The sequence below is a fragment of the Odocoileus virginianus genome, chromosome 6, assembly GCF_023699985.2.
Source record: "Odocoileus virginianus isolate 20LAN1187 ecotype Illinois chromosome 6, Ovbor_1.2, whole genome shotgun sequence".
In the NCBI taxonomy this organism is placed as follows: Eukaryota; Metazoa; Chordata; class Mammalia; order Artiodactyla; family Cervidae; genus Odocoileus; species Odocoileus virginianus.
In genome coordinates this window covers 68,066,933-68,090,206 of record NC_069679.1, presented here as the reverse complement: position 1 = coordinate 68,090,206, position 23,274 = coordinate 68,066,933, and the positions used below count along the sequence as shown (strand labels likewise).

Genomic DNA, 23,274 nt, shown 5'->3' with positions numbered 1-23,274 from the left:
CACTGTAATACTGTCAGAGTGATTTTTCTTCAGAGGTATCATCCAACTTGCTAAATGTCTCTTTTTAGTTGTGCATTACTCTGCTGTTCAATCTCTTCCATTTTAATAAATGATTTGTTAAAACTGTGTTTTTCATTTCTAAAACTTCTATTTGGCTTGTGTGCCACCAATTTTTTTTTCCATAGTAACCTATTCTTTGTAATCATTTCTTTTCTTTAAAAAATTCTTAATAATCACTTCAAATGTGTATGTTTTCAAGTTTTTTGTATTATTGCCACTTCTTAGGGGGTAAATTTCTTTTTTTATTTTTTAAAAATGTTTTTGTATTTACTCTTAATTTCTTCTTTTTTTTAATGTTAATTTCTTATGGTGGCTTGTTTCCATCTGGGAACTGTAATTTTTGAGTGGGATCTCATCTTTAGTGGGAGTTGTTTTGTTGTGGGATGTCTGTGAAAACATCTTCACAGAGTACTTTAGATTTTGCTTCTGTCAGGGCCCTAAGTTCTGGACTAACTTTTATGTTACCTTTCTGGCACAGGAGTCCCAGGACCAGGGCACACCAACGAGGAGATACAGTGGGAGCAGTGTGGCCATCCCCGCTATGTGGGTCACGCCTGGACCTTCTATCTTTCCCAGGAACTTTTCTCCCACCCAAGCTCATGACAGTGAGAAAATTTTGTTGCTCCTTCTGCAGGCCTGGTTGCTAGAGTTTTCCCAGCCTTCTTTTTAAGTCTCTAAGCCTTAAAAGGATAAGTTTAGAGGGATAAGTTCCTGCTTTCCTGCCTCAAACAGCCTAGCGCTGCCTCCTATCTTTAAACGGGCCTTAGAACTCTAGGCTCCAGGACTTAAATGGCCTTTATCTAGTCAAAACCCCATGAAAAGGCTCAGTTCTCCCTCCTCAGGCTGGCTTTGAGTTCTCACACTATCTCTGGAATTCCTTTCTTCTTTTTGAAATCAGCTGTGTATTTCCAAGTGTTTCACTTATATTTTATGGAGCTATTTTATATGATAGCAAGAGGAGGTTACCTGAAATCCTTCAATCTGGCATGAGGCCAGAAATGTTCTAACACATTGATCTGTGTGTTATCTATGCACTATCAGTCTCTCTCCCAGCTAGATGGTAAACTCCATGAGGCAAGGATTGTGTTAGACTGGCTCTCAAAAAAAGACTGAGCATACGGTGGGAGTTCAATAAATAGTCTTGAATGGGACTTCCCTGGTGGTCCAGAGGTTAAGATTCCATGTTCCTGATCCCAGGGTCATGGGTTCAATCCCTTGTCAGGAACTAAGATTCCACATGTTAAATGGTGTGCCCTAAGGGGGAAAAAGAAATCTTAAATGAATGAAGATACTGTCTCTGAAGACATTAGTACCTAATTTATAGGGCTGTTGGGAGAACTTGGCAAGACAAAGTATGTCAAATGCTTGGCATATCTTGGGAGCTCAGAGAGGTTATTTATTAATCATGTCGATTAAGGCAAAGGTTCTACCAAGACGGTTTCCCTGTAATTCAGCTCTCACCCCTCCTTAGACTATAATCCTGGCCTAGGACAGCAGACAGGTTCTGTGGGCGTGACTTCCTGATTTCCTCAGAGTACAAAGGTCATCCCTTCCCATCAACAGCCCTAGCACAGGGTTTTAACCTGAGTCCTGAGGCCTGAATATGAATTAGGTCAAGTCCTGTGTTGCCAAGCCCTCAAGGGTCCCCCTGGGCTCTGTTTCTGCCCCTATATAGCTCTTAGATGGAGACAGAAGAGTACTTAAGATCTGGGTTCAAGGCCAGACACTCCAGTTCTGTGGGCCTCACTTCCTCACCTGTAACAAGCCTTCCTGGCAGGCTTGACACAGGAAGACTGAACCAGCCTGACACAGCCAGCGCCAGAGCTGGCCTGGTACTGGGTGATGTCCCTCACCAGCAGCCACTTCCTGCCCTTCATCACCAGAGCCCAGCGTGAGGAGGAGGGAGGTGAGAGTAGAGGGATGATTGGAGGAGGTGAGCTGTTTTGCTCAGAAGGAAGGCTTTTTTTTTTTGAAACATAATTGCTTTACAGAATTTTGTTGATTTCTGTCAGACCTCAACATGAATCATCCATAGGTATCTATATATCCCCTCTCTTTTGAACCTCCCTCTCATCTCCCATCCCATCCCCCTCTAGATTGATACAGAGCCCCTGTTTGAGTTTCCTGAGCCATACAGCAAATTCCCATTGGCTATCTATTTTACGTGTGGTAATGTAAGTTTCCATGTTACTCTTTCCATAATCTCACCCTCTCCTCCCCTCTCCCCATGTCCATAAGTCTATTCTCTATTTCTGTTTCTCCATTGCTGCCCTGTAAATAAATGCTTCAGTACCATTTTTTCTAGATTCCGTGTATATGTGTTAGAATACGATATTTATCTTTTTCTGACTCACTTCACTCTGTGTAATAGGCTCTAGGTTCATTCACCTGATCAGAACTGACTCAAATTCATTCCTTTTTATGGCTGAGTAATATTCCACTGTGTATATGTACCACAGCTTCTTTATCCATTCCTCTGTCATTGGACGTCTAGGTTGCTTCCATGTTCTAGCTACTGTAAATAGTGCTGCAATGAACAATGGGATACATGTGTCTTTTTCAATTTTGGTTTCCTCAGGGTATATGCTTAGGAGTGGGATTGCTGGGTCATATGGTGGTTTTATTCCAATTTTTTTTTAAGGAATCTCCATACCGTCTTCCATTGTGACTATATCAGTTTACATTCCCACCAACAGTGCAAGAGTGCTCCCTTTTCTCTGCACCCTCTCCAGCATTTATTGTTTGTAGACTTTTTGATGATGGTCATTCTGACTGGTATGAGGTGATACCTCATTGTGGTTTTGATTTGCATTTCTCTAATAATGAGCGATGTTGAGTATCTTTTCATGTGTATGTTAGCCATCTGTATGTCTTCTTTGGAGAAATGTCTGTTTAGGTCTTTTTCCCACTTTTGGATTGGGTTGTTTGTTTTTCTAGCGTTCAGTTGTATGAGCTGTTTGTATATTTTGGAAATTATTCCTCTGTCAGTTGATTCATTTGCTATTATTTTCTCCCATTCTGAGGGGTGTCTTTTCACCTTGCTTATCGTTTCCTTTGCTGTGCAAAATCTTTTAAGTTTAATCAGGTCCCACTTGTTTACTTTTGTTTTTATTTCCATTACTCTAGGAGGTGGGTCATAGAGGATCTTGCTTTGATTTGTCATCGAGTGTTTTGCCTATGTTTTCCTCTAAGAGTTTTATGGTTTCTGGTCTTACAGTTAGGTCTTTAATCCATTTTGAGTTTATCTTTGTGTATGGTGTTCTAATTTCATTCTTTTACACATAGCTCTTCAGTTTTCCCAGCACCGTTTATTGAAGAGGCTGTCTTTGCCCCACTGTATATTCTTGCCTCCTTTGTCAAAAATAAGGTCCCCATAGGTGCATGGGTTTATTTCTGGGCTTTCTATCTTGTTCCATTGGTCTATATTTCTGGTTTTGTGCCAGTACCATACTGTCTTGATGACTGCAGCTTTGTAGTATAATCTGAATTCAGGAAGGTTGATTCCTTCCAGCTCCATTCTTTCTTCTCAAAACTGCTTTAGTTATTCACCGTCTTTTCTGTTTTCATATGAATTATGAAATTTTTTGTTCTAGTTCTGTGAAAAATGCTATTGGTAATTTGATAGGGATCACATTGTATTTGTAGATTGCATTTGGCAGTATAGTCATTTTCACAATATTGACTCTTCCTACCCAGGAACATGGAATATCTCTCCATCTGTTTATGTTATCTTTGATTTCTTTCATTAGTGTCTTATAATTTTCTGTGTACAGTTCTTTTGTCTCCTTAGGAAAGTTTATTCCTAGACATTTAATTCTTTTTGTTGCAGTGGTGAATGAGATTGATTCCTTAATTTCTCTTTCTGATTTTTCATTGTTAGTACATAGAAATGCAAGTGATTTCTGTGTATTGATTTTGTATCCTGCAACTTTGCTAAATTCACTGATTAGCTCTAATAATTTTCCGATACTGTCTTTAGGGTTCTCTGTGTACACTATCATGTCCTCTGCAAACAGTGAGAGCTTTACTTCTTCTTTTCTGATCTGGATTCCTTTTATTTCATTTTCTTCTCTGATTGCTGTAGCTAGGACTTCCAGAACTATGTTGAATAATAGTGGTGAAAGTGGACACCCTTGTCCTGTTCCTGATCTTCGGGGAAATGCTTTCAGGTTTTCACCATTGAGGTTAATCTTTGCTCTAGGCTTACCATATATGGCCTTTACTATGCTGAGGTAGGTTCCTTCTATGCTGATTTTTTGAAGAGTTTTAATCATAAATGGGTGCTGAATTCTTTCAAAGGCTTTTTCTGCTCTATTGAGATTAGCATATGGTTTTTTATCTTTCAATCTGTTAATGTGGTGTATCATATTGATTGGTTTGCGTATATTGAAGAATCCTTGAATTCCTGGAATGAACCCAACTTGATCATGGTGTATGAGCTTTTTGATGTGTTGCTGAATTCTGTTTGCTAAAATTTTGTTGAGGATTTTTGCATCTATGTTCATCAGTGATATTGGCCTGTAGTTTTCTTTTTTTGTGTTGTCTTTGTCTGGTTTTGGTATCAGGGTGATGGTGGCCTCATAGAATGAGTTTGGAAGTGCTCCTTTCTATGCAATTTTTTGAAAGTTATGGAAGGATAGGCATTAGCCCATCTCTAAATGTTTGATAGAGTTCTCCTGTGAAGCTATCTGGTCCTGGGCTTTTATTTTTTGGGAGATTTTGGATCACAGCTTCAATTTCAGTGCTTGGGTTGTTCATAATTTCTATTTCCACCTGGTTCAGTCTTGGAAGACTGAACTTTTCTAAGAATCTGTCCATCCTTGCAGGTTATCTATTTTATAGCTATATATTTGTTCATAACAGTATCTTATAATCCTTTGTATTTCTGCATTGTCTGTTGTGATCTCTCCTTTTTCATTTCTAATTTTGTTCATTTTATTCTTCTCTCTTTTTTCCTTGATGAGTCTGGCTAAAGGTTTGTCAATTTTGTTTATCTTCTCAAAGAAACAGCTTTCAGTTTTATTAATCTTTACTATTGTTTCTTTCACTTCTTTTTCATTTATTTCCACTCGGATCTTTATGATTTCTTTCCGTCTACTAATTTTGGGGTTTTTTGGTTCTTCTTTTTCCAGTTGTTTTAGGTGTAAAGTCAGGTCTATTCAATGTTTTTCTTGTTTCTTGAGGAAGGATTGTACTGCTGTAAACTTCCCTCTTAGAACTGCTTTTGCTGCATCCCATAGGCTTTGAGCTGTTGTGTTTTCACTGTCATTTGTTTCTATACATTTTTTTATTTCCCTGTTGATTTCTTCAGTAACCTGTTTGTTATTTAGAAATGTGTTGTTTAATCTCCATATATTTGTGTTTCTTACAGCTTTTTTTCTTGTAATTGATTTCTAGTCTCACAGCGTTGTGGTCAGAGAAGATGCTTGATATGATTTCAATTTTCTTAAATTTACTGAAGTTTGATTTGTGACCCAAGATGTGGTCTATCCTGGAGAATATTCCATGTGCACTTGAGAAGAAGGTGTATTCTTCTGCATTTGGGTGGACTGTCCTAAGGATATCAATGAGATCCATCTCATCTAATGTATCATTTAAGACTTGTGCTTCTTTATTATTTTCTGTTTTGATGATCTGGCCATTGGTGTGAGTGGGGTGTTAAAGTCTCTTACTATTATTGTGCTACTGTTCATTTCTCCTTTTATGTCTATTAATGTTTGTCTTATGTATTGAGGTGCTCCTATGTTGGGTCATAGATATTTACAATTGTTATGTCTTCCTCTTGGATTGATCCCTTGATCAATAGTAGTGTCCTTCCTTATCTCTTGTTTATTATCTCTTATCTTCTTTATTTTAAGGTCTATTTTGTCTGGTATGAGGATTGCTACTCCAACTTTCTTTTGCTTCCCATTTGCATGGGATATATTTTTCCATCTTCTCACTTTCAGTCTATATGTGTCTTGAGGTCTGAAGTGGTCTTCATGTAGACAGCATATATAAATAGGCTTTGTTTTTGTATCCATTCAACTAGTCTGTGTCTTTGTTGGAGCATTTAATCCATTTACATTTAAAGTAATTATTGATATATATGTTCCTATTGCCATTTTCTTAATTGTTTGGGGTTGATTTTGTAGATCTTTTTTCTTCTCTTGTATTTCTTGACTATATAAGTCCCTGTAACATTTGTTGTAAAGCTGGTTTGGTGGTACTGAATTCTCTTAACTTTTGTTTGTCTGAAAGGTTTTTATTTCTCCACCAATTTTGAATGAGATCCTTGCCAGGTACAGCAATCTTTGTTGTAGATTTTTCCCTGTCAGTACTTTAAATATATCCTGCCATTCCCTTCTGGCCTGCAGAGCTTCTGCTGAAAGATCAGCTGTTAAGCCTATGGGGTTTCCCTTGTATATCACTTGTTGTTTCCCCATTGCTGCTTTTAATATTCTTTCTTTGTGTTTAGTCTTTGTTAGTTTGATTAGTATGTGTCTTGGTGTGGTTCTCCTTGGGTTTATCTTGTATGGAACTCTTTGTGCCGCTTGGATTTGATTGACTATTTCCTTTTCTTTGTGGGGAAATTTTCAAGTATAATCTCTTCAAAAATTTTCTCATACCCTTTCTTTTTCTCTTCCTCTTCTGGGACCCCTGTAAATTGAATGTTGGTGCATTTGGTGTTGCCCCAGAGGTCTCTGAGACTATCCTCAGTTCTTTTCATTCTTTTTACTTTATTCTACTCTTCAAAAGGTTTTTCCACCATTTTATCTTCCAGCTCACTGATTCGTTCTTCTGCTTCAGATATTCTGCTATTCATTCCTTCTAGAGTATTTTTAATTTCAGCTATTGTATTGTTTCTATGTTTATTCTTTAATTCTTCTAGGTCTTTGTTAATTGATTCTTGCACTTTCTCCATTTTTGTTTTCAAGGTTTTTGATCATCTTTACTGTCATTATTCTGAATTCTTTTTCAGGTAGTTTGCCTATTTCCTCTTCATTTATTTGGACTTCTGTGTTTCAATTTGTTCCTTCATTTGTGTAATATTTCTCTGCCTTTTCATTATTTTTTTTATCTTATTGTGTTTGAGCTCTCCTTTTCCCAGGCTTCAAGGTTGAATTCCTTCTTCCTTTTGGTTTCTGCCCTCCTAAGGTTGGTCCAGTGGTTTGTGTAAGCTTCATATAGGGTGAGATTTGTGCTGAGTTTTTGTTTGCTTGTTTTTCCTCTGATGGGCAGGGCTGAATGAAGCGGTAATCCTGCTTGCTGATGATTGGTTTGTATTTTTGTTTAGTTTGTTGTTTAGATGAGGCATCCTGCACAGGGTGCTACTGCTGGCTGGGTGATGCTGGGTCTTGTATTCAGGTGGTTTCCTTTGTGTGAGTTCTCACTGTCCGATGCTCCCCGGGGTGAGTTCTCTGGTGGTCTGGAGTCTTGCAGTCAGCTCTTCCACTCCAAAGGCTCAGGGCTTGATCTCTGATCAGGAACAAAGATTCCACAAGTGGTTTGTTATGGCATTAAGTAAGATTAAAACAAATATCCAAAAATCAAAGATGAAACCAAAGATGAACCCCAGACAAATGACAGTTACAAAATCAGGCAAATAATAATTAAAATAATGGAATATACACATATACATAGGCACCCATGAGCAAAGTCAAAACAGTGAAACAAAAATAAAGTACAGTAGATTGACCCAGAAAACAAAGGAAATCAAAAGTTATATTTACCAGTTAAGAACAAAACTAACTAAAGCACAAACTGGAGAAAAAAACTAAAGCAAGGTGCCAATTGGGGAATAAAGCAGTGAAAATAAAGGTAACAAATATGTTGAGAGAAAAGGAAAGAAAAATACATATGCAAAGTTAAATAGAGGTAGATAAAGAAGATTTAAATACATTAAATATTAACTGCAAGAGGAAAAGAACAGTAGGAAAAACAAAGGAGTAAAGGTAGAAAAGATAATAATAGTTTTAAAAAATTAAAATTAAAAAAAGAGAGAGAAAAAAAGGAAAATTCCACAGAGCTGCAAAAGCCCAATGTAGAGGCAGAGGTTTAAAACAACAATAAAAAATGTGGCTGAGAGAAAAAAAAAAGCTCAAAAGCTTAATTAGATTTCATAGTGCCAATAAAATCGACAACTTCAACAGAGTGGGGGAATAAAAAAGAAAAAATATCCAAAAGAATCTACAAAACAAGTCAAAACATAAGAGTAATAAATGTTTTTCTTGAGTCACTGCTGTCAGAGTCCTTTCCCTCGCTGGGCGTCACAGTCCACCTCACCTCCCGAGGATGCCCTCCAACCCTGTGCTGACCTCTGGACCTGCTGTGGGGGCAGCTCAGAGTCTAACCTGGTCCTCCTCCTGTGTGTTCTTGCCTCCAGTGTCCACAGCTATCAGAGCTAGTGCATCTTCTTTTGTGGGAGCTCTCAGTGACCTTTTATATTTTCCATAGACAAGGAGTGCCTAGTTGATTGTGTGGATTTAATCTGCAGCTTGTACAGTTGGTGGGAAGGTTTTGGGTCTTCTTCCTTAGCCACACTGCCCCTGGGTTTCAACTGTGGTTTTATTTCCACTTCTGCATGTGGGTCGTCCACTGGGGTTTGCTCCTGAGGCTGCCCTGGAGGACCTGGGTTTGCCCCTGTGAGGGCCATGTTTGGAGGTGGTGCAGCTGCTTGGGTCACAGGGGTTCTGGCAGCACCCGGTACTCGGGAGTTGGCGGCTAGAGCAGCAGGAAATATAGGGCTCTAGAAGGGTATGGCAACCAGTATTGGCCAATACGCTCCAGTTTCCTTGCCTGGAGAACCCCCCACCGTGACAGAGGAGCCTGAGAGACCACAGGCTACAGGGTCGCAGAGTCAGATGCTACTGAAGCGACCCTTCATGCCTAGATGCAAGACAATTTTTCCCTGTGGCAGCTCTGCCCCAGTGAGAGTTGAGCATAAAGGTGGCGCAGCTGCTTGGCTCGCGGGGACTCTGGTGGCGCCTGGTGTGCAGGGACACGAACTGCCTTCGTGGCAGGAGTTACAGCTCTATCAGAGTCTTTTTTCAAGCCCCTTGTAGCTGGGGTTCAGAAGGCCTCTCTGGCCAGCCTTTCTCCATGGCTCCGCCCATTCAGGCACTTAGAGGGCTCCCTCGCCTGGGGTCTTTCTATGTTGTTCCACAGGTCAGGCACATACAGGGCCCCCTGGCTGGGGTCCTGCTCACAGTTCAGTGCGTCAGCTGTTTGATGGGCCATCCTCTCTATCTTCAGCTGCAGATGCTGGCGGTGTGGGGAGAGGCTATGGTGGTGGCTCCACCCCCAACACGTGACTCAGCAGTAGCACCATGCTTCCATGACTGCCCGACTTTTCTCCACAGACATTGCCCACCCCATCTCCTCCCTTACATCCCCTAGATCTGACTCTCTGCAGTCAACAGCAGTCCTTGCCCTGGGATCGCTCCACAATTCCTAAATTCCAGCTCCCAGCCACTGCACCTTCCAGTGGACCAGCATCCCTGTCTGGGGCATGTTTGTCTGCGGCAAGGACTGTCCGATTCTCATTCCATTTAGGCTGCCACAGATCAACTGTTTTCCTCTCAGCCTTAAATGTTTCTCTTCTAACTCAGACAATTGCCCTGATGTGGGGATTGGACCCCCTGCTTCAGTTCCTCCACCCTCTGAGGCCAGGTCCAGTCCTACTAACACTCCTGTTTTTCCCCCTAGTTCCTTCATTCTACCAAGTTTTGTGTGGTTCTATGTGTGCTTTTCCACCGGTCAGATACTCCTGTCCGCTCTCAGCTGGTGTTCTGCATGCACTTCTGTGTCTGAAGGTGTATTCCTGATGTATCTGTGGAGAGAGATGTACTCCACGTCTACCTACTCCTCCGCTATCTTATTCTCCAAGCCTGCGAAGGAAGACTTTTGAAGTAAAGACAGTGAAGGGGACTTCTCTGGTGGTCCAGAGGTTAGGACTCGGTGCTTTCACTGCCATGGCCCTGGGTTTAGTCTCTGGTTGGGGATCTAAGATTCCACAGGCTGCGTGGTGTGGCCTAAAATAAAATAAAGACAGTGAGCAGAAGCCTGAGGGAAGGAGGTGGGCCATGCGGATCCAGGGAAGGTGTGGAGGTTCTGCCAACAGAAGGAATTGGGCATGTCTGAGGCGTAATGAGGAGGCCAGGATGGCTCCAGCGGAGGGAAGCAGGGTGTGGTAGCCCATGGGGGTGGAGAGAAAGGCAGGAGTGATGGGGACTTAGGCTTCACAAAAGTGAGCTGGGAAGGAGATGGAGGTGCAAGGGCAGACCAATTTACCCTAGGGATTTTGCTGTAGAAGGGAATAGAGAAACAGGATGATAAACTAGCCCACTGGACCTGAGGGAGAAGGAGAACTGGAACGGTCACTGACGACCTTGCCGAGAGGTTTCAGAGCAGCAGAGGTGACAGATTGGGGACTGCTGTGTCAGGCAGGAGGCTGGCACGTCTTTCCTGAGACTGGAAAGAAAGAGGGAGGAAAGGGTAAACACGCAGATAACCTGAAGGAAGTGGAGTGTTTCTGCCAGCATTCTTTCTCTGTGGCCTGAGCTTTACCATCACTGTTTTCAGAAGCCTGACTTTAGTAACCAAGAGAAATCTTATCTGAACAGCAGAGCCAAGATGGCAGCAGGTTGAGGAAGGTCCTGAAAGAAAGGGTGAGCTCTAGTTACAGCCCCTCTTTCTAAGGCTGAATCTGTCTAGGTGAGTCTGGTCAGAAAAGCCTGTCTGACCAGGACAGCGAGTGCAAGACAGCATATCTGAAAACAGTCTACAGCTTCAGGACCCAGGACTTCACTCCTGGATGTTGCATTAATTTAGGAATCCTCCAGTCCTGACTGGGGAGCTGGTGATTCAGAGGGGCTAATGGACCCTCAACAGGAAAGAATCCTTCCTTCCATTTCATTGTTTCTGTTAGGTAGAAGAGGGAAAAAGAGTCCAAAATGGCGGTGGCTAAAAGACCTGGAAGGGAAAGCCCGCGAAAATAGAACAAAGGAAGGTCCGAGGACCAGAGTGAGAACCTCAGGTAAAACAAACAACACTCCTGGCTGGCCCAATTTACATAAGACAGGCCCAGGGACAGAGAAACAAATAAAAAGAGGAGCCAAAGCTCTTCTCTCTCTCTCTCTCCCGCGCGATGGGTCCCTCTTCTCTTCCCGTCTTTGGATCGAAGTGCCCTCACACCTCGAAGATGGATTTTCCTGCTATCATCTAAATAAATAGAGCTGTAACACTGAGCTGTAACAGTGATTTATTTAAGAGCTATAACACGGTCTGTCCTCTGAGAGCTGTGACCCGCCGAGGGGCTTTAATGTCCGTCACTCCAAATCTTTGTTGTGACGAGACAAAGAACCGAGGAGCATACACTCTCGTGACATTTCCAAAGCCACACCTGTGAAATAATGAGGGTGATCTTTGCACCCAGAAAAAGAGAAATTAAGAAGCCTCAAGCCAATAAAATGGTGATACTGTGCTACTCAAAGTGTGGTCCCTGAACCAGCAGCATCAGTATCACCTGGGATTTTGATAAAAATACAGAATCTCAAACTAATGGAATCAGTCTTACTTGAACAAAATTCCCAACTGATTCTGATGTGCTTATCTAACCACTAATTTTGAGAACCACTAACTTAAGCCAAGAAGATATTTATTTGGAGAGTTAAATCTAGGGTATATTCAACAGCCTCCCTGATATAATTGAGGACTAACCATTATTAGAGTTGTTTTTATTTATTTATTTTTAAAATTCTGATGCTTATTGCCTCATGGTTATAAAATGGCTGTCACAGCTCCTAGAATCTTATGCACCAACATGACAACATTCAAAGACAGGGAATGGGGTGCAGGGCCAAGGTGATAAGAGCTTGTTTTGTGAACTCTCTCCTTTTGTCGAACAGGGGAAAACCTTTCCCAGATCCCTGCAAGAGATGTCCCCTTGGTTCTTATTGGGCAAAAATGTGTCACCCTCTCCTGCTAGGGAGTCTGGGATGTTTTGGCTTTTTCATTGTCCATAGTAGGAAGCAGAAAATAGAGAAGGAGGCTGGAAAGGGCTACAGGGCAACCACTCATTAGCGTTGCCATAAAAGGCAAACAATGAAACATAAGTGTACATATGGCAAAGTTAACACATTAAATAATTAAGTAATTAGTTAAGTAATTATTTAATGAGAGAAAACAAGGAAGATCAGGGTAGCCCATTAATTTTCTGTCTTTAATTTATCTGATCAGTTAATAAATCATTTTTTTCTGTTTAACTGATTTGCTTCCTGTTTGTCCAGATCAAAAATGAAAAGGTTTTCTTTAAAATATAGGTTCCTTTGAAGACAGAAATTCCCATCTGAGTGTAAACTTTGTGTACTATTCCTAGCTCACTGTCATTACATTCTGTAAAAATAGAGGTGAAGAGACCAAAAATAAGGTAGTCAACCACATTTATTAATGCTTTTCAACATATAAATGTATTGTCCACAGCAGTTATATATAAAAACTCTTAGAATTTAACATACCCTTTAACATAGAAATTCCACTTCTGGGAATTAGTCCTAAGGAAATAATCAAGGATGCATTTCAAAAACAGCCATTAACAAGCCGCCTATAAAAACAGGGGACAACCTAAATCTCCAGTGACAGGGTGCTGGTTGATGATACAGCTATACAATGAGATACTAAATAGCTATAAAACAACAACAACAGCATTGAGTAGTATTGGATGTCATGGGAAAATGTTCACAATATATTATTAAGTAAAAAAGCAGTTTATAAGGCAGTAAGAATGTAGCATAACCACATTTTAGTTTTTTTAAATATAATTATGTTTAAAAAAAAACAACACCGCAAGGACACACTACAAAATATTGCCTTTCTGGGTGGCCCGATTATGTGAGGTTTGATTTTTCTTTTGACTGCTCTAAAGTAAATATGTTTTAGTTTGCTGTGAGAAAAAAAGAGGGTTTGTAGTGCTAGATTAAGATCTAGGCTTCCCTTTCTCACCTTTTCTCCCTACCTCCCTACCCTCAGGCTAAGCAAGAAATTCCACCCCCCACCCCCAACTCTGAATGCTGTGGAGGCTTCTGGGGATCCCTCCCACTTGGCCAAGTTTCTGTTTTGGTGGAAACTCTTAATGTTTCCATTGTCTGATTTGAGAGTGTTCAAATTATTCATCTTAATTAAGTAGGACTAGGTGTTGTTTTGACAGAGACTCTCACCCAGCTGATTTTCTTTACCACTCGTTTGTTTTAGAAGCCAAGAATGAACAGGGTTGAGAGGGAGGGCAGATGGCCCACCAGGCACTATCTACATCTGAAAGGCAGCCTTTCTGATGCTGGAAGAAAGGACAGGATGGCCCCTGGCTGGTGCGTCCCACACAGCCAGTTACTTAAAAGTCTTGGAAACCGCCCCCCCCCCCCCCCCCTGCCGGCAAGGACTGTTTCTTTGCAGAAATAGCTTCCTGGGTTCCAAAGTGAGTCAAGTAATAGTCCTTATCTAAGTAGTCTAGTGGTGGTTTTATGAGTGGACATTTATCCTCTCAACTCAAAATGTATGTTCCTACTCTGTGCCACTTGATTCTGTGGAGTGATGGAGCCAGTCTAGAGAGGTGACCACCAGCAACCTGTCAGAGGTGCTGACATCTGAGCTGAGACTTGAAGGGCTTCCAGCCATGAGCAAATTTGGAGGGACAGGCTTCCAGACAGAGAAAATAACAAGGGCAAGGACTTGTGTGGGAATGAGCCTGGCCATTTCTAAGCAACAAGGGCATCCTGGGAGGTCTTTTCCTGAGATAAATGCCTACAGTGGGGTGATGGAACCAAAAGTTAGACATTTTAATGACTCTTGATATATATATACACACATATAAAAAAAATATATATATAGCTGGATTGTTTCCAGAATGAATGTAATTAAGATTTTGTGTCCTATTGTTGACAGCAGTTATCCTTGGAGAGTGGGATTCAGAGGTTGACAGGATGAGAAAAGAGACAAAAAAAAGTTTCCATCTTCTGAGTGATTTGAATTTTGAGTCAAGAGTATGTCATTTTTATAGCTTGAAGTGACCTATTGTTTTAGAACACTGGACATAAGCAGGGTGGTAGATATGTTAGGGGAAGCACACTGATTGAAACCGCCCACTCTGGCCAGGCACCATAGTAACCATTTGCATGAGTTGTTTTATGACAGGAGATCCTGATAAGGAATACGGAACTAATAAGCCACCACCAGCTGAAAGATTTCGGGAAAGGTTGAGAGGAGACACTGCCTGTCCGTCCACTTCCCAGAATCCCTCTTGCTAGCATCTGTCTTGGTTGAGTGATGCGCCACCAGGAAAGACTGAATTAGAATGATTGGCCAAAGACCACCCAGAAATTAATCCCATCACCATAAAACCCAAGACTGCGAGCCACGCAGCAGAGCAGTTCTCCTGGGTTCCCTTACCCTCCTGCTCTCCACCTGGGTGCCCTTTCCCAATAAAATCTCTTGGTTTGTCAGCATGTGTCTCCTCAGACAATTCATTTCCGAGTGTTAGACAAGAGCCCAGTTTCGGGCCCTGGAAGGGGTCCCCCTTCCTGCAACAGATACAGTATTTTATTATTCTAAATATCATATATATGTATTTAAGCTTCATTATATGTATGAAGTATATCATACTAAAAACCTGCCAGCTAGCTCTAAATGTGATAGTTTCACCACTGTTGCACAAATATCGACCATTCTTCCTCTTTAACATTTTTGCCTCTTTGTTTGAGTTCAGGCTCTGGCCTGCTCTGATGTTTGACAAGTCACTTCATCCTCTGTAAGTTTCAGTTTTTTGTCCAATGAGAAGAAAGATCCGACTAAGTTCTCAATTCCCTAACAGAATTGTTCAGGAAGTTAAATGAAATAGTACATGGAAAGGCACTTAACAAATTTTTAAATGTAATAGACTAGTGAATTCCCTGGTGGTCCAGTGGTTAAGACTTCATGGTTTCACTGCTGAGGGCCTGTGTTGGATCTCTGGTCAGGGAACCAAGATCCCACAAGCTGTGCAACTTGTCCAGAAAACAAAAAAAAAATACAATGTATTAGAACAAAGGAATGAGAACTAAAAGAATTTCCATCTGAAATGAATTCCCTCTTTATCCACATCTCAACAAGCTAGTGGCTTCTCAAGACAGATTTTCTAGACTCTCTCATTCACCCTGCTCTGCCTGTTATCTACATTTTATCTCAAATGTTGCTCGCTTTGGCAGCACATATACTAAAATTGGAATAACATAGAGAAGATTAGCATGGCCCCTGCACAAGGATGACGTGCAAGTTTGTCAAGTGTTCCATGATTTTTATAGGCATCAAGAGGGAAGTGGGCCCTATATGTGAGACAGCAAAAGAGACACAGATGTAAAGAACAGTCTTTTGGACTCTGTGGGAGAAGGCAAGGGTGGGATGATTTGAGAGAATAGCATTGAAACATGTATATTATCATATGTGATGCCAGTCCAGGTTCGATGCATGAGACAGGGTGCTCAGGGCTGGTGCGCTGGGATGACCCTGAGGGATGGGATGGGGAGGGAGATGGGAGAGGGGCTCAGGATGGGGGACACATGTACACCCATGGCTGAGTCATGTCAATATATGGCAAAAACCACTACAAAATTGTAAAGTAATTAGCCTCCAATTTTTATTTTTATTTTTTTATTTTTCCAATTTAAATAAATAAATTAAATTTTTTTAAAAAAGAGGGAAGAGGGGAGTGGGAGGAATTGGGCGATTGGGGTCGACATACATATACTGTTGATGCTATGTATAAAATAGATAGCTAATGAGAACGTGCTATGTAGCACAGGGCACTCTACTCAATGCTCTGCGGTGACCTAAATGGGAAGGGAGTCCAAAACAGGGGACGTGCATACATACAGCTGATTCACCTTCTGTGCAGCAGAAGCTAACACAACATTCTAAAGCAACTATACTCCAATAAAAATTAAAGAGTTAATTCTCTCTCAAATGTTCCTAAACCTAACTCTATACAGTGTGACACATTAATTGTTTTGCGTGCATTAATGATGACATTTCCCAGAAGAGGGTCCAGTGAAGGTATGGTGTCATTTTAGAGGAGAGGAGATAATCTGGGTGGAAAGGAGGGGTCTTTCCAGACTGAAGTTACAGAGAGTAGGATGGGTTGGGAAGAGAGCTTCAAATGAGGTTTTATATAAAGTAAGTTCTAGTCTGGGTTTTTCAATGACTAGCTCTGAGCATGTCCAGTCTCTTTCTGGTTTCAGTATCTTGAGAGGTGGGAATACAAAATTTTCCCTTTTTGTTTGGTTATGTTGTTTTAAGGATTTGGGGAACCAACATATTTTAAGAAGCCTTGAAAACCGGGGAGGCTTTGTACAAACACAAGGACCTATAACTGCTATTTAATGACGGCCTTTCGGCATCCCTTGTGGCTCAGCTGGTAGAGAATCTGCCCGCAATGCGGGAGACCTGGGTTCAATCCCTGAGTTGGGAAGAAGATCCCTGAGTTGGGAGAAGGGAAAGGCTTTCCCACTCCAGTATTCTGGCCTGGAAAATTCCGTGGACTATACAGTCCATGGGGTCATAAAGAGTTGGAGTCGACTGAGTGATTTTCACTTTCACTTTTGTCCCCAGCAGGTTACGCAAGGATGCTCACACAGGCCTGCTTGCTAAATAACTGAGCCTGGAGGGAAGGAGTCCTCTTACTGGCTCCAAGTGTCATGGACAGAGTTTGAACTTTGATTCCAGGCAGCGCTCACTTTATACCTTAGTTCTGCCAGCTACTACCTTGTGCTCAGTTGCTCAGTCATGTCCAACTCTTTGTGACCCTTTTGACTGTAGCCACCAAGCCCTTCTGTTCATAGGATTTCCCAGGCAAGAATCCTGGAGTGGGCTGCCATTTCCTCCTCCAGGGGATCTTCCCGACCCAGGGATCGAACCCTCATCTCTTGTGTCTTCTGCACTGCAGGCAAATTCTTCATCCATTGAGACATTGGGGCAGCCCCACTACTTCCCGCTAGGTATTAAACGTCCCTGTGGTCAGTATCGTCTATGCTCACCAATATCGTGTGCTCCTGCCCTTCCTGGCACATGGAAGACTCAGTAGGCGGGTGGGGACATAGTACTAATCTGGCAAATGGAAGGACAGCAGAAGTGAACTTCTGGGTTGAAGGAGAAACTCATGCACAATCTTCCAGTCTCTCTCTTCCCCTGCCGTGGCAATTGCATTGGAGGCCTTGAGTTGACATCAGTTGACATCAGCTGACAAAGATCAAAGTAGTCAGCGTTTTGGAGTAACTGCATGGAAGGATTCTGTGAGGGGCAAATATACTCTCATTGCATAGAACCACTGAGATTCTTAGGATTGTTTGTTCCTAGAGCACTACCTCGCCTCTCCTGACTGACACACAACATGAGTCTCAGTTTCCCCTCCCCTGTTTCACATGGCTGTGGAGAAGATTTAATGGAAGAACTTATGTCAAGTTGTTAGCTCAAAGTTGGCTCCTGGAAGGGACTCTCTAAATGTTTGATTCTTGCCCACCCCTAGCAAGATGGTTATTCTTGGCAAAATCACACAAGGCTACCTGACTAGACCTTCCCATGGACCTCTGGATGTCCGTAGTTTCTCATGGAAACACACAATCCTTATTAAGCGGCAGGTATTAAGTATTATGAGTTCTATCTCTCCACACTTCCCAGTTCTTTCCATGGAAATCCTAGGGCAGTAACTTGGGTTTGTTGAGAGATATGGCACTGACAGCCCCTGGCATCCACCTCCTGTATACAACAAGCTGTGACAACTCCACTTCCCCTGAACCATTGCCACCAGCAGCCTCCATCCAAAGCAGGGAGAAGGGGAGAGATGGGGGTTGGGGTGGGGGTGCTGGGAGGAAACGACCCTCGCCTCTCAGTGCCAAGCAGCACCAAAGAAACCTTTGGGAATATCAACATGCAGTAGCACCTCTGAACCTCACTTGGTCTGGGCTTTGACTTTAACAACAGCAAAATAAGAAAGCAAATTCAAAACAAAACTCCGAGCTGTGGGTTCCCCCCCCCCCCTTATTGAGTGAAGTTTAATTAAATAATGGTGGTTCTAGAAGCAAAACATGAATCTGAATGCTGAAGGAGGAGAAACAAAACGCCTGTGGAGAATCACCTTTCCCTTCTCAGTGTTGGCTGGGTATGTTTTCGGGGGTGGTTCTGGGTGGGGGTTTCTGCAACCAGGCTGATACTTTTAGCTCCATCAGAAAAGCAGTTTCTTGAATCCCACGGTGAGGGAGAGGAGCCTTTAGAAAGTTATATCTGGGTTCTGGTGGTATTTTCCAGAGCCAATGACTCAGGATTGCTCACCTGGACACCTTTCCCAGCAGTATTTCCCCTACACACATATTGTGTTTCACACACACACACACACGCATGCACTCATCCAGTTATGAAGAAGAAGATGGGAGCAAGCAACTTAGAAATGTTTTTAACCTGACCTTGGAAAACACAAAAGATAGGCAAGTCCATTTCCAAAATCTAGGCCTGGTTGTAGAGGGCCCTGGTCCTCCCTCAGCCCTTCTCCTGACCCACAGGAGCTGTGCAAAAAAGTTGGGGAAAATGGACTCTGCTCCACTACGTCATCTTATGAGAAACTAATGACGCCTTCCTCGGAAATGGCGGGTACCTCCAGAAATGCATCCTTGTTCCTTCTTTGCTCCAAAGCAAACACTTGCCTTGGCTTCTGTTCTCATGCTCAGACAAGATATACAGGAATGGAGCTCCTGAGCCAAAGGCCTGGGACTTGAATGGAAATCAACACACTTTCCGGGAGCTGTGACCACAGAGAGGTGGGGCAGGTTTTCTAACAAACATTCCAAGACTTACACATCCACATAAGCCTGGTCCTCTTCAAAACAGTCAAAATGTAGGGATATACTTCAAGGGTGATAATGATTAACAAGGTATCAATGTGTATGGAACATTTGCCAAATGTCAGACTTTGTGCTAAGATCTGTGTAAGTATTTTCCAGTTGACCCTCCCAATTCCATTAATAGATGAGGAAACTGTGATCCAGGGAGGTCCAGTCAGATCACTACTGGGCAATGATGCTGGAGTCCAACCCAGGTCCAGACCTCTCCAGTCCAGGCTTAGAACTACTTTCAGAACCAGGAATGAATGCTGTTTTCCAGATCCTTGCCAATGGCATGAGGATTCACTTTCATTTAGTTTCAATTAGCAGAAACTGGAGCATTCACATTCCTTTCTTATCTCACTGTAATCTCACCCAAGTGAGGCAAGTGGGTGAGCCTCCCAGTCTTCTTAGGGCAGGAAGACCCAGACACTCAGAGGTTAATGAACTTGTGGGAAGTGACTCTATGATTGCTCTTGGGGGTGGGTTTGATTTTTTGAAACAATCAAAAGCTATTTGGAGTAAAGTCTGCTAAGATAGGTAATTTATCTATTTATGCAAAATCAGGCATGTTCAATATAAATTTACACATAGTGGATCATCTTATGTGGTTCATAGACTGATCATTATGAAGCCAATTGCAGAAAAGCCATTTCAGGAATGGTCAGAAATTTCTTCTGAGTCTCATCCTAAATCTGCCTCCTTGTAATTTGCTCCTGTGACTCCAATTTGAATTCTGGAGCCACATAAACTGGTCTCATCACTACCCATCCCCATGCCACTCCATCCTAGAAGCTTGGCTATCTGATTACCAAACCAGTGGATTAGAAACTGGGAAAGAGAAAAGATGGGTGTGCACATTAGAATCACCTGGAATGTTTCTAACTTACCGGTTCCTGGGTTCTACCCCCAGAGTCTAATTTTGTCCATCTGGCTCGGGGTGCAGGTATAGTTTTCTTTTTGAAGTTCATCAAGTGATTTTAGCCAAGGATGAGAAGGGTTGTCTTCAGAAGAGAGGATAAATTAGACCCAGAGAGGCTGGGTAACTAGCCCAGGGTGGCACAGGAACCATATTCTAGAGCTGAGCGTTAAGCCCCTGCCCACCTGCCCCTTGCTTCCTCTGGTCACGCTCAATCGACCTCACCCAGATGGCTTTCCTGAGTGTCAGGGTCCAGCAGGGAAATGACAGTCTTTGCATTCTGCCCAGTTCTCAAAGCGTTGCTCATCGCCCACAGTAAATTTGATTTTGGTTTTTTTTGGCTGCACTGGGTGTTTGTTGCAGCGTGCAGGTGCTTTTCTCTAGTTGCAGTATGCAGGGGCTTTTCTAGTTGTGGTGCACAGGCTTAGTTGCCCTGGGGCATGTGGGGTCCTAGTTCCTGATCAGGGATCCAACCTGTGTCCCCCCTGCAGCCCCCTGGGCTGAAGGCAGATTCTTAACCACTGGACCACCAGGGAAGTCTCCACCCACAATAATGTTTTATTTCTTGTGACAAAAAGAATGCTGGCAAGCTGGGCACAGGTGATGTCTGAGGACTCCTGGGTGTTGGCTCTGCTCAGTTCCACATGAGGATGTGGCCTTGGGGCTGTGGAGTCTGGTCCAGGACCAGGAGAGGTCTGTCCATGTTTGTGAACATTTCTCTCAACTTGCACTTACATTGTCAGAAGTACATGCTTCTGGAACCATGACCCCAGCCCTACTTTAATGGAGTGGGAAATCCAACCTTCCAGGAGATCCTGCCTCCCAGGGATTGAGACAGGTGCCCTGCGCACCTCCTCCAGAATTTTGAGGAAGTTTGTGGAGTGAGGCTGCCTCTGTGGCTGGCTAGCTTCTGATAAGGATTTTGTATCCTCATCTAATTTAATTTAATCTAACCTTATAGTCTAACCTCACAGGGACTGTGTATGTACGATGATGATGTTTTATGGGAACAGTATGGAGGTTCCTTAAAAAACTAAAAATAGAGCTATCATATGACTCTGAAATCCCACTCCTGGGCATATATCCAGAGAAAAATATGGCCTGAAAAGATACATGCACCCCAGTATTCATCGCAATACCGTTTACAAGAGCCAAGATATGGAAACAACCTAAATGTCCTTCGACAGATGAATGGGTAAAGAAGATGTGGTGTATAGACCACACCAGATTTCTTTACCCATTCACACACACACACACACACACACACATATACACACACACATATGAATATTACTCAGCCATTGAACAGAATGCGATAAGGCCATTTGTAGCAACATAGATGGGCCTAGAGAGTGTCATACTGAGCGAAGTCAGTCAGACAGAGGAGGAAGACCATATGACATCCCTTATATGTGGAATCTAAAAAAAAAAGATATAAATGAACTTGCAAAACAGAAAGAGACTCACAGACTTATAAAATGAACTCATGGTTGCTGGGGGGCGGTGGTGGTGGGGAAGGGATACTTAAGGACTTTGGGAATGTCATAGACACACTATATTTAGTACATGCTTTATTTAAAAGGATAACCAACAAAAACCTATTGTATAGCACATGGAACTCTGCTCAATGTTACGTGCCAGCCTGAATGGAGGGGGGGTTTGGGGGGGAATAGACACATGTACATGTATGACTGAGTTCCTTGACTGTTCAGCTGAAACTATCACTACATTGTTAATGGGCTAGACCCCAATACAAAATGTCCTGGGTGTTAAAAAAATTAAAATTAAATAAATATATATATATATATAAAACATTATAGAACTGTGTGTGTATGTTGATGATGTTTTATATAACCTTATAGGGACTGTGTATGTATGATTCTGATGTTTTGTATAACCTATAGCTGGGGATATGAGCATAGCTTGCCCTCCTGGCTGGCCCTGGCACTGAGACTGATGGAACAAGCTGGCCTCAAGGAACCAAGGCAGGGGTTGTCTCCACTGGGACTCCCTGGGGGAGAGTCCACCAACTTGCCAAGGCCTGGCCTCAGCCCCCCTCCCTAGGAGCCCTATATTTCAGCTTTTCTAGCTGTCTCTTTTTCTGTTTTTAAATATTTATTTGGTGGCACTGGGTCTTAGTTGCCGTATGCGGGATCTTTAGTTGCCGTATGCGGGATCTTTAGTTGCAGCATGCTAACTCTTAGCTGCGCCATGTGGGATCTAGTTCTTTGATCAGGGATTGAACCCCAGCCTCTTGCTTTGGGAGCACAGAGTATTAGCCACTGGATAGCCAGGAAAGTGTCAAGCTATCTCCCAGAAGCTGTGGTCCCAGCTCTGTTGCCTTTCTGCCACTAACAGAAACACTTCCCTAGTTGCTGCTCCCCTTACCTTTCACTTCCATGATTGTCTCCACCCATTTCCTTCAGCTCCAGGACACACTTTACCTAGGAAACAACAGGAGGGAATTTCAGGTCAAGAACAAGGCGCAGTTGCAATGATTAACTCAACTGGCTCCCATCTATGCTCCTGAATACAAACATATTGATTCACAGATGCAAGTTCATTTGGTCCAGCTTCAACGTAACCTTGTATGATTTTTAATTTTATGGGTCAACTTGAGTGGGCCACAAGTGCCCAGACATTTTGTCAAGCATTATTCTGGAGATGTCCGTGACAGTGTTTTTAGATGAGATTAACATTTAAATGAGTTGACAAGTGAAGCAGATTGCCCTCTTTAGTGTGAGTAGGCCTCATCCAGTCAGTTGAAGGCCAAATAGAGTAGAAAAACCTTACCTCCTCTGAGTGAGAATTCTTCCTGCCTGATGGCCTTCAAACAGCAATGTTGGCCTTTTTTTTTCCTTTTCTGCCCTTGGACTCACACCAAAGCATCAGCCCTTCCTGGGTCTTGAGCTGTAGGCCTTCAGACTGGAACTACACAGTCATCTCTCCAGCTTGCCAACTCACTCTGTAGATCTTGGGACTTGCTCATTTCCTTAATCACATGAACCAATTCCTTGTGACAAACCTCTTTCTCTATATATATACATCCTACCGGTTCTGTTTCCCTGGAGAACCCTGACTCATCACCACCTTGCCTCAGAGATAGTGTAAATATCCCCATTTTGCAGATGGAGAACATGTGTCAGTCAGAGACACCACCAGCCACTCCGGGTATACTGCCCTGTCTGAATCTTGATCATACTAGCTCTGCTCACCTCCTTTCTCCCTTTCTCCCCATGTCACACTCCCTTCTGGCTCATTCTAGTTCTGCTCACTTCCTTTTCTCCCTTCCTCCCCGTGTCATTCTCCCTTTTGCAGCTTACCTTGTCCAGGTGGCAACTGTCTCTAACCCCATCCCAATCTGGGCCAGCAGGTACCTCGATCTAGGAGCTGTGATTCTTTCACTGGTTCTTTCACAGG

The 23,274-nt window shown here is 42.6% G+C and overlaps 1 long non-coding RNA gene and 1 other non-coding gene across 3 annotated transcripts; one reads left to right on the top strand and one right to left on the bottom strand.

Annotated features, from left to right (window-relative positions):
- Positions 1-731: 731 nt before the first annotated feature.
- LOC139035668 (uncharacterized) lies at positions 732-23,274 on the bottom strand. 2 transcript variants are annotated; one of them, XR_011488354.1, is made up of 3 exons: positions 23,178-23,274; positions 22,243-22,298; positions 732-7,518 (listed from the first exon to the last, which is right to left on the bottom strand). It is a non-coding gene; the product is annotated as an uncharacterized lncRNA (long non-coding RNA). The 2 variants fall into 2 exon arrangements; XR_011488353.1 differs by lacking the exon at positions 23,178-23,274 and adding an exon at positions 22,648-22,844.
- On the top strand, positions 15,260-15,366 carry LOC139035749 (U6 spliceosomal RNA). The gene has a single exon (XR_011488467.1). It is a non-coding gene; the product is annotated as a U6 spliceosomal RNA (small nuclear RNA).